Genomic DNA, 15,767 nt, shown 5'->3' on the forward strand with positions numbered 1-15,767 from the left:
GATCTCAAACAGAAACACCCAGAGGAACATGTTGCCCTACATTAGGTAAAATTAGCCTGAAAAGTGGTGTAATCTGTTCTAGTGATAAAAATAAATCCCCAACACTTTAAAATCAATTATCAGCAATTTTTTTATCCAATCGTTACAGTTAAAAAATAAACACAACTATTAACAAACTGGTTATAGGCCAAGAGCAGACAGGTGGCATTAGTTTAGTTGGGGATCATGGACTGGTTGGTCTGAAGGGTATGTTTCTGGCCTACATGACTCCATAGCACTGAATGAATGGAGATCCATCCCAAAGATGATAAAAATTTCGAGCACCACTTTATGCAAATATGTGGACCCCCCTCCTGAGGGCAGGAGGGCACTGAGGTTCAGTAGTTCAGACAGTCAACCAGCAACTTCTCTCTGGGAGACTTGTCTCAAGAAAGGAAGCGGTTTCCTGTCACATCAGTTAGATTATCCAGTTTGGAGCAGGTCCGATATGTCCAACAAAATAGGTAGACAGGGCAGTGAAGAAGGCTTAAGCCTCACTGCCCTTCATCAGTCAGGGAATTGAGTATAGAAGTTGACAAGTTATGTTGCAGTTAATCAGGATATTGGTGAGGCCACACTTGGAGTATCGTGATTCGTTTTGATCACCTTGCGAAACAAAGATGTTATTAAACTTGAAAAGAGTGCAGAAGACATTTACAAGAAACCAGGACTCAAGGTCTGAGTAACAGGGAGAGGTTGGACAAGCTAAGACGTTTTTATTTCGAGCATAAGAGCCTCGGGGGGTTGGGGCGGGCTCATAGAGGTGAAGAGATCCTGAGAGGCATGGAGAGGGTGAATGCACTCAATCTTTTTTCCCAGGATTGGGGAATTTCGAATATCAACATGCATTGAGAATCCCCATGAATACACGCAGCCTGCGTGGGAGGGCTCAAGGGCTCTAATTGCAGAGAGAAATTTAATTCTTTCGCGAAATGTGGACTAGTGTTCTCGCTGTAGACGAGCCTTTCATTGGATTGTTGAATCTGGCGGGTAACAACGACCCCTGCCCCGTGGAAACTCTATGGAAGCAAATTGATTTCCTCAAACTGACTGGAGTGTCACCAGGATTGGGCAGAAGCCAATCGGTTGCCGAGTGCTGGAGAGGGGATTCCTTGCAGCACCAGGGACCTGGGTTTGAACCCACCCTCATGGTGACAGTGTGGATTTTGCCCTTTCCTACCCCTCCCCCACTCCCTGTCTACGTGGGTTTCCTCTGGGCGCTTGATTTTCCTCCCATGTTCCAAACATGTACTGGCTAGAATGGATTGGGCGTTCGAAATTCAGGGATAAGCTGTGGGGGTGTATGTTCTTCCGAGGGCCAGTATGGACTTGGTGGGCCAAACGGCCTGTATCCACAGTGATTCCCCCAACGTGTCTCCAGCCTGGCTTCCAGCTCCATCTCTCTGTGCCGAAATTCCTCCAGTGTGTGTTTTCCCTAGTTTCCAGCACCCAGAACGTCCCACGTTCTGCAAATCGAAAGACAAGTCCCAACCTGCCCTCTCCCATGTGTGTTGTGTAACTGCTTAATCACTTTTAGTGGCCCAGCAAAGGCTAATAGCCAATTTGGCAAACCAGGAGGATGGCCTCAACCGCGACCTTGGGTTCATGTCACATGACAGGTAACCCCACTTCACTGTTATGCTCTCTCTCACACTTACACACTCACACGCTCGTGCAGAGCCTTTCCGGTAGACATGCTCTCTCTCAGACACACAATAATACGTCCCTACACTCACACCAATGCATACATCTTCGCACATGATTATACCCCATCACACACACACTTTACCCAGCATGCACACGCACTTACACACACTCTCTCTCTCTCATGCACGCACTCACGCATTTGGAGTGAATTTGCATTTGCAGGATTATATATTTGGAAGTAGAACCATTCTGACTCAAGATTGGGTTACAGACAGACTCTAACCTCACAGCTTTCATGCATTGTTTGACGTGAGGTGCTACCTCCTTTTATAAAACATAAAGTTTCCTGGAAAACGTGACTTAAAAGAAGTTCTGGAATGTACAGATTAATTAGCCGAAATCTGCAATCCATTTTAAAAGATGAATGATTTAACAGAAATCTAGGTTTCTTCAATTCATCACTTATGTTGCATGACACTATAATCTTTTTGCACTATATTCTGTGCCTTGTGATCCTACTCCACAGCTACCTGATGAAGGAGCAGCACTTCGAAACCCAGTGCCTCCAAATAAACCTGTTGGACTATACTCTGGTGTTTGTGAGATTTTAAAACTTTATTTCCAGTGAATACAGCCCACACCTCAAACTGTTGCCAGTAAACTTTGCAATGCCAATGAAACAATGAACCTGTAGTCCTGAAAAATATACAATTTCTAACAAGATTAGCTACTCATTCACTGATCCTTCTGAGACATGACATTAGTGCTGGAAGCTGAAAGAAATGAGCAACTTTAAAACAAAAACCTGTTGGACCTCGCAGACTCTGAACGTGGCGGTATGTTCAGGTAACCTTTACTACGACCTTATTTTGTTACAGCTTCAGATTTCACCAGCAAAAGAGGCATACAATAAGTGCTTTTAAAAGAAAACACCTCCAGCCCAAAGTGCACCCAGTCCCCCCACCCCACTTTCTTTGTTGGTCAGCTGAGTTGTCCGTTTGTTACTGGATCCCTGGTACAGCCAGGTAAAGCATGCAGCTGGGATGACTGAGTGGACCCTTTCCTGCAACGGCAGTTTCCTTCACTAAAAAGGGCCAGGAGTGAATCAGATGGTGTTTTTCTCCCCCACTGCGGCTCCTGGGAGTGGAAAGGAAACAATCACCAAAACCCAGTCTTAGCTTTGTGAATCTTCAGAAAATAAGCCAACGTTCATCCCTTCAGATTTTCCATCCTGAGCTTTGTCACTCTTTTGTAGGACATTACAAGTGGAGGTTTTGCAGAAGAGCACCACAATGCAATCTGATTAATCAGGACCTGGATGTTTTCGGTCTTTGAATGTAAGTGTTGTGCTCCAGAACATTGGTGTTCACAGTTTATAATACTTATCTTCCCAGTCCCCTGTATCACTTGTCGAAAATGTTTAATTTGCGTTTTGTAATCCTTTCACTGTCTGCTAATGAGGAAAGTGTTTGCGTGTTTTACCTAAGTTATGTTGATCATGCATACCTCGAGCCTCAAGCTAATTTCACGAGAAACCTTCTCCAGTTCAAAAGCAAACTGTTAGTGATGGCTCTGTTTCTTGTCACGTATCCAATTTCAGATCGATGTTGTTAATGTCCCTTTTATTCCTTCAGATCCAGGTTTCGCTCACAGGGCATGAACAGAACTGTCTCTAAATACATTTACCAATCTACACTCATCCTATTGATTGTCCAGAGACAATCCAGACAACGTCCTCTTGTTGTACAGGCCGGGAGGTTGACTCTGATGATCTCGGGGTATGAACTGATCTGAGACATGGAAAGAATTGTCGTTCGTGCACACCAGGAATTCAAACCCCTTCTCTCCTCCGAGCCAATGATCATTAATCTGCCCATTCCCACCGCGTCTTCTCCCATCATTACCAACAGCCCCAGGAAATCTCCAGTTAACCTTCTTTGCTCCAAAGCGAACATTCCCAACCTTGGGAATGTCTCCCCACAATGGAAATTCCTTATCCCTGGAAATGAAGCATGGCATACACTTGGGAAGAGATTTTGGCAAAATATTGTCAGTTAGGAAATGGAAAAATGTTCATGAAGCAAAACAGAAATCCCAGTCTCCAGCTTTTTGAACGTTTAGAAAGTCTTTGGGAAGCGGATTTAGATGAGAATGAAAGATGAACCGTCCGACTGAGCAGAGACAGTCCAGACACCGTCCCCTTGTTGAAGAGGCTGGGAGATTGACTCTGATGTTCTCGGGACATGAACTGATCTGAGACATTGAAAGAATTGTCGTTCGTGCACATCAGGACTTCAAACCCCTTCTCGCCTCCGAGCCAATGAGGGAACTTGCGAACAGACAAAACACTGAAAGGCTCGAAGGGCGACGGTCCCGGAGGAAAAAAACTAATTCCTCGTGACATGGATGTGTCTGCAGAAGGTGGGATCAGACTGTCCCCGGTGTCTCCACAATGAATGTCCAGGCATTATTAAGGAAAAGTAAAAGTGATAGACGACAATTGTAATTCTAGGCGGGGCAGGCTGAATTATGTATTTACTAACAGCCACCCCTAAATCATGGTGCAGCGAAACGGCTTGCAGCGCCTGTCTCTGTGGCGCAATTGGTCAGCGCGTTCGGCTGTTAACCGAAAGGTTGGTGGTTCGAACCCACCCAGGGACGCTTTGCTCGCTGTTCTTCCTTGACTTTGAATCAGCGTGCTTTTAAATGGGGTCAGGAAAATGTTCCCCCAACGAAAACCTTCTCCACAAAGGGGTTTCTGATTAATTAATTAATGCCTGACGTCAGGGACTGCGAATGCGGCGAAGCCGAGACAAAAAGAGAAACTCGGCAGGTTTGACAGCACCTGTCAGAGAAAACGGAATTCTGAAATGCTGCGTCTGATTCTCTTTCCATAGATGTTGCCTGACCTTCTCCGTTCCTCCTGCAATTTTCCATATTTGTTTTTAACTAAAAGTTAAAAGTATTTAGGGATGAAACACCTAGACTCGCCGTGTGCAGATATTTAACCCTTTCGAATCACCGTGAAGTGAATGGATTCAAAAAACTCTGCGATGATTCACTCTTTCTCTGCTCCACAGGCAGACAGACCTGGGAAGTGAAGCTGTCAGTATGGTTCTGTATTCGTGGGCTGAGTGGTTAATGCGATGGACTTGAAACCCATTGCGGTTTCCCCACGCAGGTGTGACCCCTGACGACTACAAAATGAGAAATGTCGTCGAAAAGAAAGGGAGCTTGCTCCCCGGCTTCTTCTTTAAGATTCACGTCAGTGGAGTGGGAAAACTATTTCACTCACATTGGGACTATGAGCCAAAGATTTTCACACAGCTGAATACAACATTGTCTGAGTATATCTCTGGACATATTTGTAAAAGTCAGTGATTCTGTATCTCACTCTAACCGTATTGCGCTCCCATCTCTGTGTTAATGTCTGTTTTTCTGTGTTGATGTGACTATCTCTGCAAGCAATAGGACACAGATTACATCGGAGAGAAGTGTGAGTGTATCTGTCTGTGTATGAATGACAAATTCTGTCTGCAGTGGCACACATTGTCCCGGACGTGTGTGTCGGAAAGTTTCTTTATATCTGTCTGTGAATCTGATTTTGTGCCTGTGCGTGTTGGTGTATGCCCAGTTCTGCCTGCAATGGGACAAACTTTGATTCAGCACGTTTATAATGCATTCTTTCAAAGTCAGAGTTTCTCTCTCTCTCTGAGAAGTACAGTAACACAATGCCGCCTTCTGCTGGCCTACCCATGTGACATCACAAGCGCCACATTTCCCTGTTCCACTGCATCTGTTTCCTGGTCCTCTGCGGCGTTGGAGGGGGTTGGAGCTCCATCAGAATTTTATTGAGAACAGCAGGAACAGCATACAGCTGCCTGAGTCAGGTGTGAACTCAGAAGGTGGGATAACTGAATGAATCCTTTCCAGAAAAGCAGCAGGTAACAGCTTCTTACCAGTGTGTTTTCGTTGGGGTTTCAGAAGGTTTTTTTTTGAATGGACAAACCGTTTCCCACACACAGAGAGGGGAATGGCCTCTCCCCAGTGTGAACGTACTCATGTATCAGCATTTCATGTTTGTGTTTAAAGCTTTTCTCTCAATGTGAGCATTTGAAAGGTCTCTCAGTGTTAATCAGCAGAGAATGCCTTGTTACACTCAAAGCAGGGGAATGGCCTCTCCCCAGTGTGATCTCACTGGTGAGTCAGCAGGTAGGATGTGTCACTGAATCTTTCCCACACTTAAGGCAGATGAATGGCCTCTCCTTACTGAGTGCATTCTTGTTTCTCAAGGACGGGTGATTGATTGAATCCCTTCCCACAAACAGTAGATGAATGACTTATCTCCAGCGTGACTGCATCAATGAATTTTCAGCATGTAGAGACATTTGTTTCCCTCCCACAGTTTGCACATTTCCATGGTTTCTATGGTGTAGATCATGTCTCTCCATATTGGATGATCAGCTGACTCCTCACCCAGACACAGGACAGGTTTCGTAGACTTATAGAATCCCTACAGTCCACAAGTCCACACCAACCCTCTGGGATAAAGACATCCAAACCTATTCTCCTACCCCATTACTGAACATTTACCCTTGACTAATGCACCTAACCTACACATCCCTGAACACTGTGGGCAATTTTATATGGCCAATTGACCTAACCTGCCCATCTTTGAATTGGGAGAGGAAACCGGAGTACCCAGATGGAGCTGACGCAGACCCCGGGAGAATGTGCAAACTCCACAGAGACAGTCGCCTGAGGCTGGGATTGAGCCACGGTGGTGATACAATCTCTCCCTGCTGTGAATCGCGGGATGCTATTCAATCTGTGGAAATGGTGCAAGACTTGTCCATTTGTCACTGGGTACACTGATGTTTGCAAACTTTTACCACAGATAAACATTGACAATCCAATGGTTTTCAAATCCTGATTAATTGACTCACTTTAAGATCCTGATAAGGTATTTGCTTGGAATTCTCGCTGATAAATGTGCCCCTGTGATTCTCTGTAAAACAAACTTAAATCAGGAAAAATTAGAGATTGAGAAATCGTACTGTTTAAGATACTAAAAGGAGTTAAGAATCATAAAAACCTTATAGTGTGGAAGCAGGCCGTTTGAATCCACACCCGTCCTCTGAAGAGCATCCCACATAGATCCGTCCCATATCCCTGCATTCCCCACGGTTTACCTATCCAGCCTGCACATCCCTGCACATTATGGGCAATTTAGCATGGCCAACCCACCTAATCCAGATATCATTGAATTTTGGGAGGAAACAGGAGCACCGAGAGGAAACTACACAGATATATGAAGAAATTACTTACTCCACGCAATCACCCGAATCTGGAATCAAACCCAGGTCCCCAGAGCTGAGAGGCAGCAGTGCTAACCATTGGGTCACCATGGAGTTCTTTGAATCCAGCAATTTGTGTGAAAGTCACTCAAATACTGACCGTGAAACATTACTGGATTGTTATGAAAAACTCAACTAGCTGAGAAATGTCCTTCAGGGGAAGGGCGTGTTCTGGCCCTCCACAAGACTCAGCCCTCAATGAGAGTAAAGATAGTGAGAACAATGGGATACTTACAGACAGTTTCCTCCATCTCCATCACAGGAATAACTGACAGATCCTCACTTCAAGAAGATCAAGACCAGAGTGGATGAAGAATCATCACCTATAAACTCCGCTACCAGACACACTCTGTCCTCCTGGAGATACATGGTTTTGTTTCTTTAGAGAGAGGGAGAGAAGAGAGAGAGAGAATTGCCGCTTACTGACCTACAAGAACCAGCCGCTCCGAAGCCTCTCCTTCTCAGTGCAGGAGAGAAAAACGTTCCTCTTGGTTTGAGATTGCTGTGGGGAAATTCTTCAACTCTAACCCCGTGTAAAAGAATTTCCCAGAGTTCAGTACTAACTCGAATACAAACACTTCGCAGCAGGTTGTTCCTAAATCCATCCAATCCCTCCCTCCAGCTCTGTCTCTCACTTTTCAACTCCACCAGCTCAGACACCCGCACTGCGCATGCTCCATAAACAACTTGGCGCTGCCTTTTGTTCACTCTGATTGGCCTGGAGTCCCGCAAATTCCAGAATGTCGTCCTGAGCTGCCCCACTTTCTATTGGGCAGGAAATGCGGTCAGTCACACAAGAGCTGAAGCATAAAAGAGATATGTGTTCATCTCTGAGTCGGCTTGTGTTTATTGTCCATCCCTCGTTGTCTGGAGGGCGGTGAGGAGTCAACCACAATGGAGTCACATGTAAGTCTAACCGGAGAAAGGTGAGCCCAATGGTATCTTACAATAACTGACAGTCCAGATTTTTAATAACGTAACAGAACACCTCTATTTGGCCTGGTGAGATTTGAACACCTCCCACAGAACATTAACCAGGGTGAGCTAGGACTAGACCAGTTACATTGAGACAAAACCACTGTCTCCTGAGACAAGAATTTCCAGCTTTGGTCAACAAGAGGACACAATGTTTCAGGGAAATCTATTCAGAATTTCCAACATGAACTGACAGGAATAACTGCTGTAAAACTCCCTCACAGGATTTTAGGGAGAAGATTTACATATGAAAAGAAGAATCATAACCCATAAGTCCGTGTGTGAGTAAGAATAATATTTATTGTTACGTCATGGAGATCAAACCCTGTTAATTAAACTAACCGCCCAGAAAAGCTCATCTTGCCTCTTAATCTGTTAAAATGTGAGTGACAGAATTCCTAAATTGCACTATTTAAAGAAAATATTTTTCTAACTAATAGTGAACACTAAACAAAACTTATTCACAAATCCAACACCCCTTTCTTAAACTACTTACTATCTGACCCCAACTCGACACAACTTAATATGCTATTCTAATAACGTATTTATTAATCGTTACTTTAACTTAATCTCAAGTCCACACAGTCTCCTCTTCATTGATGTTTTCACTTTTCTAACTGCTGATCTTCCTGGGTGCTCTTCTTTTTACTGTGTGTTTCACGTGAAAAGGTACCTTTGATGGAGAGTGTTTTCAATTTCTCTGAGAGCAAAGTATTAGATCGGCAGTTGCTTCCCACTAACTTTCAAAATGCCGGGTTTATATCCCCCATAGGACACATTAAATTCTTATTTGATTGATTTCCAGGGATCAAAACCATAGAATTCGAATCTCATTGTCTTCTGGTATCCTGGGCATAGATTAAATTAATTAAATTTGAATTGTTGTCAAAACATCAAACAGAACACAGGTATCCATTTAAAAACCAATTGCTACATTTGAAACAGCCCGACCTTTTGCTAGTAGCTGTGGCTGTACTTTAACTTGAGAAAAACACTCTCTATCGAAAACTGACAATACATGCTCTGGACTTCGTAACATTGCATTGATCATTTGCCCTGGATTAACACGAAGACTCCAACACCATGATGAAACCATGTAAACGTGGTGACTATGGGAAGAGATTGTAGTTCCCCTGTCTAGCTGGAAATTGATTGATACAGTCACACTGGAAATAAGCTTTTGCCTGCTCTACATGTGGAAAGAGATTCACAGTGTATTCCAGCTTCCAGAAAAATGTGCTTATCACACTGAGGAGATACCGTTTAGCTGAACCTCCTGTGGAAAGTATTTCACACAGTCAGTCAACCTCACTGTGCACCAACGAGTTCACACTGGGGACAAGCTGTTTTTGTGCCCTGTATATGGGAAGGAATTTGCACGGACATCAAACTTGTTGTGACATCAGCGAGTTCACACTGGAGATAAATTATTTACTTGCTCAGAGTTTGCAAAGGGATTCGGATAGTCCCACAACCCGCTGATACATCAACACATTCATTCTGGTGAGAGTGTGTGAAAGAATTCACTTCTGCCGACACATCAATGAGTTCACTCTAGGGAGAGATCATTCACTTGCTCCGAGTGTAATACAAACTGCATTCAGTTTTCTCAGCTCTTCAGTGCAGTTACAACATTGGTATCTACCCAACAATCTGGAAATTTGCCAGATTGCCTGTGCACAAGTAGCAGTACACATCCAACTCAGGATTAATCGTCCTATCAGTATACTCCCGATTATCGATAATGCTATGTAACATATCGAATAACATCCTCTCAGCTGTGAGCTGCTGAGTGACCAGCTTGGGGACCACCAGGCTCACTCAGGTACTGACCACATTCAAGCCTTGGTTAAAACATGGACAAAAAAGCTTAATCCTTGAGGTGAGATGAGATTGGCAACCCTTGACCTCAAGGCTACATTCGACCCAGTGTGGCATCAAGGTGCTTTGATGAGATTCCAGGATGCAATTTACTACTGCGTACGTTATTCTCTATATAAATCACAACGATCCTCTTGATTAGGTTCCAGTCTGTAATTCATTCCCGAGTATGTTATTCTATATACAAACTATCCCGAACCCCTCAATTACATTATAGCCTGTATTACACACTCAGTTTTCTGTTATACTGGATGTAATCATCCTGATTCCCTCGATCAAATTTCCGTCTGGAGCTCACTTCTGATTGTGTTATTCTGTCAGTTAACAAACCCTATCTCTTGATTAGATTCCAGTCTATAAAACCCTTCCTTGAATTTGGCTACCTTTCAGAAAATTTCCGTGTTTATTAATTTTGAACTTTTTTTCAGCGACCAATCTATAATCGCTCTGTCTGATGTAAAATCACGGTCTTCCATGGCATATAATTTACCCAACATGGCATGCGATTGTTATCGCACCCCATTCTTAATGCAGGAGTCCCACGAGCACGCGCAATGCGTGCTTACAGGCACATGGGCTGGAGTTGGGAACATGCGCACTGATGGTCCGTAAGCCTGAAGGGAGAATGATGCCAATTTCGGTCCAACACTGACAGTGATGGTTTCGAGAAACTCCTCTCACAGATTAGATTAGATTACCTACAGTGTGGAAACAGGCTATAAGGCCCAACACCAACCCTCCGAAGAGAACCCACGCAGACCCATTCCCCTACATTTACCCCTGCCTAATCCACCTAACGCTATGGACAATTTAGCATGGCCAATTCACCTAACCTGCACAGTTTTGGATTGTGGGAGGAAACCCACGCAGATACGGGGAGAATGTGCAAACTCCACACAGACAGTTACCTGAGGCGGGAACCACCGCCCGAGCCACCGCGCAGCCTTAACGGGCGGGGGGCATTTCCAGGCTTTTCCTCGAGTAATGTTTGAATGTTTGACTGGAGTTATGTGGTGAGTCTTTCTGACCTCTGTGTCATTCACGTGATAATTTTGGTGGTTTGTAGTTTGCTGCGACTAAGCTGCACTCCTCAATCTTACTCATACATGGGACCTGAACGTCTTTCACATCTATTTGCTATAACTAATTGTGCTGTTCTGAGATCCAGACTTCAGACCCCTGGAGTTGGATTCTAGAGTGTGGTGCTGGAAAAGCTCAGCAGGTCAGGCAGCATCCGATGAGCAATCGATGTTTCGGGCAAAAGCCCTTCATCAGGAAACCCTGGGGTTCGATGTCAGTTTGAATGAGAATGTTGGGCATTTACTGAGCTCCCTGAGTTCAGAGGTTTAGAGCCGGAGAAGATGATAGAGATAGCGAGGGACAAGACTATGGGCAAAGACTGACATTTTATAATGGATCTGCTGCATCACCAGGAACCTGTGTGCATCAGCAGGCATAGCAATCATAGATTAAACGAACTTAGCGTGAGGAAGGAGAGAAGCAGCCGTGACCTGGAACGAAAGGAGGTCACTGGACCTGAAATGTTGACTGTACTGTCTGCCCATTGATGCTACCAGACCTACTGAGGTTCTCCAGCAATTTTTGTTTTTGTTTCTGTTTCAGATTTCCAGCATCCACAGTTATTTGTTTCTTATTCAGCAATTTGGATGATCTCAGATTTATGGAGAGTAGAATGTTTCAGGCCTTCAGGTGTGTGACAGAAGAATCAAAATCAAGAGGTGACAAAGGCATAGTGTAATTTTCAGAATCAGATAAAATGAGGTGGGGCAGGGTCAGAAATTATTCCTGAGATTTGAAGAGGTGGTCCCAATGAAAGTGTGGGCATGCAGCTGGTAGCTCATCTGAGAGGTAAAGCATTTACCAAGCTTTCAAGCGGCTACTTCAGCCTCACACATTTGGCATGAGGATAGATGGAAGTGGTGCTGGAGAGTGGTGTTTGCAGCGTGATTTGGACACAATGGATTTAAACTTCTCATTATTTAATTGTGCAAGAGTTTCAAGTATCTAGAATTGGGTGTTGGGCAGATGGAGGCAGTGCGAACCTCAGAGAGAAACTTGAGGACAATGATTTTCACATTTTCACTTTACTTGTTTTATTTCCAGCCAAGTTGACTCTCTCTGTCTGATGGTTGACAGGCTGGGAGATTATGGGTTGGGCCTTGATCGACTGAATGTTTTTTTAGATTAGATTAGATTACTTACAGTGTGGAAACAGGCCCTTCCGCCCAACAAGTCCACACCGATCCGCCGAAGCGCAACCCACCCATTCCCCTACATTTCCCCCTTTACCTAACACTACGGGCAATTTAGCATGGCCAATTCACCTGGCCTGCACATCTTTGTGACTGTGGGAGGAAACCGGAGGAAACCCACGCAGATACGGGGAGAACGTGCAAACTCCACACAGTCAGTCGCCTGAGTTGGGAATTGAACACGGGTCTCTGGCGCTGTGAGGCAGCAGTGCTAACCACTGTGCCACCATACCACCCACCGTGTTCGGGAAGGTGTAAAAGGCCGGGGCGGGGTGATGGTGGGGGGGGGGTGGGGATGCGGTTGGGCGGGTGGGATAGTTGGCGGGGGGTGTCAAAGCTTCAATAGAAATCCAGCAGAACTGAGAACAGACAACAGCTAGCTCTGTGGGAACGGGAGACCAACAGAGGACAGATAAATCAGGACCTGGAATCCAAACTGACATCAGACTACCATGTTATCAGTGCTTTGATTTGCATTGCCAACCCTCTACCTTTACCAAAGGTTTGATTTGATTTGAATGTCACGTACCCTCAATATTCAGGGTCTAATCCTTGTCATCCTAAAACCACGTCTCTGTACTGACCCTCTGTACACACTTATTTTCTTCAGTCAATTCGTTCACTTTTCTTACAGTGCAGCAAATATTCAGACACAGTCTTTAGTTTCAATTTTTGTGATCTTTTCAATCCAGCTTTGATTGGTAGTACATTTATTCCCCTTGTCCCTTTGTTCTCTGACATTCACTTTTCACATTACTTCATTGCTCACCTGCCTTGATTTGGATTGCCCTTAATGTCCAGGGATGTGCAGGTTAGATAGGTTAGCCATGGGAAATGCAGAGTTATCGGTTCATAGTAATAGAAGCAGGAGTCGGCTATTTGGCGTGTCGAGCCTGCTCCACCATTCATTCAGATGAAGGCTGATCTATCCATCATCTGGGCTCCTCCTACCTGTATCATTCCATCTACCCTTAATTCCCCTCCATGCAATATCCTATCCAACTGTGTCTTGAATATAATTAATGAAGCTGCCTCATCTGCTCCCTTGGGCAGAGAATTCCACAGTGTCACACGAATTACAGCATGGAAAGAGACCCTTCAGTCCAACTCATCCATGTTGACCAGTTATCCTAAACAGTCTAGTCCCATTTGGTAGCACTTGGCCCATATCCCGCTATACCCTTCCTATTCATGAACCCGTCCAGATGCCTTTTAAGTGTCGTAATTATACTAGCCTCCACGACTTCCTCAAGCAGCTAATTCCATGCCCGCAACATGCTCTGCATGAAAGAGTTGTACATTGACTTCAGTGATTCGAAAGGGTAAAATATCTGCACATGGCGAGTCTAGGTGTTTCATCGCAAAAGATGAAATGAACTTTCAGTTAAAAACAAATCAAGAAATTTCTGGAGGAACGGAGAAGGTCAGGCAACATCTATGGAAAGAGAATCAGACACAGGATTTCAGAATTCCGTTTTCTCCGACAGGTGCTGTCAAACCTGCCGAGCTTCTCTTTTTTGGCTCGGGTTTTCAGCATCCGCAGTCCTTTACGTTAGACAATAATACAATTCAGCAGCTCCTTTGTGGAGAAGGGTTCCGTTTGGATATCATTTCCCTGACCCCATTAAACCGCACACAGCCGCGAAGAAAAGGTGGAGCAGCGAACTAAACGGCCCTGGGTGGGCTCGAACCACCAACCTTTCAATTAATAGCCGAACGCGCGGACCAATTGCGCCACAGAGACAAGCAACGTTTGGGGCAGCGCCATCGCTTAGGGGAGGCTATTAGTAAATTCATAATTCAGCCACCCCGCCTAGAATTACAATTGTCGTCGATCACTTTTACTTTTCCTGAATAATGCCTGGGACATTCATTGTGGAGACACCGGGGACAGTCTGATCCCACCCTCTGCAGACACATCCATGTCACGAGGAACTAGTTTTCTGACTCCGGGACCGTCGCCCTTCGAGCCTTTCAGTGTTTTGCCTGTTCCCGAGTTCCCTCATTGGCTCGGAGGCGAGAAGGGGTTTGAATTCCCGATGTGCACGAACGACAATTATTTCAATGTCTCAGATCAGTTCATGTCCCGAGAACATCAGAGTCAATCTCCCGGCCTCTTCAACAAGGGGACGGTGTCTGGACTGTCTCTGCTCAGTCGGACGGTTCATCTTTCATTCTCATCTAAATCCGCTTCCCAAAGAGTTTCTAAAGGTTCACAAAGCTGGAGACTGGGATTTCTGTTTTGTTTCATGAACATTTTTCCATTTCCTAACTGACAATATTTTGCCAAAATCTCTTCCCAAGTGTACGCCATGCCTAATTTACAGGGATGAAGAATTTCCATTGTGGGGAGACATTCCCAAGGTTGGGAATGTTCGCTTTGGAGCAAAGAAGGTTAACTGGAGATTTCCTGGGGCTGTTGGTAATGATGGGAGAAGACGCGGTGGGAATGGGCAGATTAATGATCAGAAGAACCAATTGCCACTGACCAGAGTCAGTTACCAGAGGACAGGAATTGAAGTTCTTGAATGAAAAGCAGCACTTGCGCCTAATAAACGCAGAGAATACTGCAGAAAACCGACAGGTCGTGCATCATCTGTGGAAAGGTAAACAGAGCTGACGTTTTGAGTCTGGTACGCTGTTTGTTCCGAACTCGAATTTCCTGCATGGCAATCAATTCCCAGACACGAGAAAACGGGACTTTATTGAGACGGGTTTTGTGAAGTTTGAGCGATAATGCAACCAACAGGAAGTCATTTAAAATCGCCGGCGAAGAAAGCATAGCCAGCAGGTTACCACCCTGGGTGGGGGAGCCCCAAAGGATCTCTACGCCAGCACCTTAAGTATTCGGCCACAACTACACGCCCAAAGTTATGATCTAAAATTTCTCATGGAATTGCTCTAACAGGAAAGGTGAGTACTGGACTTGTCCTGTCCGCGCCATAGACCCAACGTATCCTGTTCCCCTGGATTTGATCAGGACAGAGGAGGCTGATGGGAGATCGATTTGAACTACACACATTGATGAGGGACAGAGCGGGTGGGAAGGATCCATTTCCGTGCGCAGAGAGATGAATAATCAGGTTCGAAACTAAGGAGCCACTTCAAGAAAATTGGTGTTAAGTCAGCAAAGCTAATGTAGAACTGTTCACAGAAAATGGTGATGAAAGTCTCTCGAGTTATTTCGATGAGAAGTGTTCATGATGCTAATACAATCGAAAGGATGAAGGTAGATTGGTAAATGTATTTGGTGACAGTTCTGTTCTAGCCCTGTGAGTGAAACCTGGATCTGATGGAATAAAAGGGACATTAACAATATCGATCTGAAATTGGACACGTGACAAGAAACAGAGCCATTATTGACAGTTGGCTTTTGAACTGGAGAAGGTTTCTCGTGAAATTAGCTTGAGGCTTGAGGTATGCAAGGTCAAGATAATTTAGGTAAAATACGGAAACGCTATCCTCATTAGCAGACAGTGAAAGGATTACAAGACGCAAATTAAGCATTTTCGACAAGTGGTACAGGGGACTGGGAAGAAAAGTATTATAAACTGTGAACAACAAAGTTCTGGAGCACAACACTTACATCCAAAGA

General features: G+C 44.7%; 2 non-coding genes across 2 annotated transcripts; one reads left to right on the plus strand and one right to left on the minus strand.

The window, feature by feature from the left end:
- Positions 1-4,273: 4,273 nt before the first annotated feature.
- On the plus strand, positions 4,274-4,347 carry trnan-guu (transfer RNA asparagine (anticodon GUU)). The gene has a single exon. It is a non-coding gene; the product is annotated as a tRNA-Asn (tRNA).
- A 9,495-nt stretch (positions 4,348-13,842) lies between these two features.
- Positions 13,843-13,916, minus strand: trnan-auu (transfer RNA asparagine (anticodon AUU)). The gene has a single exon. It is a non-coding gene; the product is annotated as a tRNA-Asn (tRNA).
- Between the last annotated feature and the right edge of the window lie 1,851 nt (positions 13,917-15,767).

This window comes from Hemiscyllium ocellatum (genome assembly GCF_020745735.1).
Source record: "Hemiscyllium ocellatum isolate sHemOce1 chromosome 27 unlocalized genomic scaffold, sHemOce1.pat.X.cur. SUPER_27_unloc_25, whole genome shotgun sequence".
In the NCBI taxonomy this organism is placed as follows: Eukaryota; Metazoa; Chordata; class Chondrichthyes; order Orectolobiformes; family Hemiscylliidae; genus Hemiscyllium; species Hemiscyllium ocellatum.